Source organism: Pinus tabuliformis, chromosome 1_2, assembly GCF_031772625.1.
Source record: "Pinus tabuliformis cultivar Carrire ecotype Pingquan chromosome 1_2, CPIR1, whole genome shotgun sequence".
NCBI classification, from domain to species: Eukaryota; Viridiplantae; Streptophyta; class Pinopsida; order Pinales; family Pinaceae; genus Pinus; species Pinus tabuliformis.
The window spans coordinates 1,326,488,713-1,326,489,976 of record NC_142298.1 but is presented as its reverse complement, the minus strand read 5'-3'; the positions used below and the strand labels follow the sequence as shown (position 1 = coordinate 1,326,489,976).

Below are 1,264 nucleotides of genomic sequence, written 5' to 3'. Positions count from 1 at the left end.
GAATTTTAGTTATGATGAGTTTTGTGAATAATATAGTGTTCAAAAAGTGCATAAATTTACATTTAATAAATCATAACCAAAAAGAAATGAAACCAATTATGATGACATAACCAAAAAGAAATGAAACCAATTATGATGACTTTTGTGAATAATAATAGTGTCCAAAAAAGGGATAAAATTTACATTTACTAATTTAATATAACCAAAAAGAAATGAAGCTTCCCCGTCGAAAAGGAAACAGCATGTTGACAACAACGAAACAAAGTAAAGCTTGGCCTATGCAGGTCTCGAACCTGCGACCTTCGCGTTATTAGCACGACGCTCTAACCAACTGAGCTAATAGGCCAGTTCGATTCTGATTTGTTTCGTTGTCAATGCATTATTTTGTGTTAGCAAATTCGATCTGCTTTAATTTATATCATTAATTACGTGATTACTGTACTCTCTCAATCCCGTTTTCAATTTTCCTGTAGTAGATGTCATCCGGGACCCATCAGCATCAAATTGAAATACAACGAGGACGCCAAAAGTCTTTTAAATATTAATTAATTCATAAACATCCGTACAGAAGGGTCTCCACGAGCGTAGATACTAAAATTCGCATGAGGTTTGATATTTCACATTCAGCTTTCTTAACGTTATTGTCATTTGAAAATTAATAATATAACTACATTAATTAATGGTTGAAAATAAACTGTTCAAAGTGTCAATCTTAGAATAGGAGAGTACACATTACACAAACTATATATTATGTTAGACATTTTATTAATCCATGGATGAGTACTACCATAAATACAAGATAAATTATCTTAGACACATAATATATATGTTGAGGGAGTATCTCAACCATATACCAATCTAAAAAGCTAATTAATGGAAAAGATCTCTCAAATCCAATCAAATCTAACAAACTCCTAGAAACTAAGAGCATACTCTCTATGTAAAGAGTTAACTCTACCTAATCATGACCAATAATAAAAACAACCACAAATTTGATCGCACCTAAGACTAACACTCCAACACACACCCTTAAGGACTACTTGTCTTAATCTTCACCCATTTAGGTCTTCAACATCTTCCTCTATGCAATAAATGCCTTGCTATGACTAGAAGAACCTCCTCAATATCAATGTCCATAACTGTTCCATCCTGATACTATCATCTCACATACCAATCATGCAAACATTGCCAAATTGTCGATGTCCATATAAAAGAACAATCATCCATTAGAATGCATGAGTACCTAATTGCTGCAACTTTTGGT

The 1,264-nt window shown here is 32.7% G+C and overlaps 1 non-coding gene across 1 annotated transcript; it reads right to left on the bottom strand.

Annotated features, from left to right (window-relative positions):
• Positions 1-272: 272 nt before the first annotated feature.
• On the bottom strand, positions 273-346 carry TRNAI-AAU (transfer RNA isoleucine (anticodon AAU)). Its single transcript has one exon. It is a non-coding gene; the product is annotated as a tRNA-Ile (tRNA).
• Between the last annotated feature and the right edge of the window lie 918 nt (positions 347-1,264).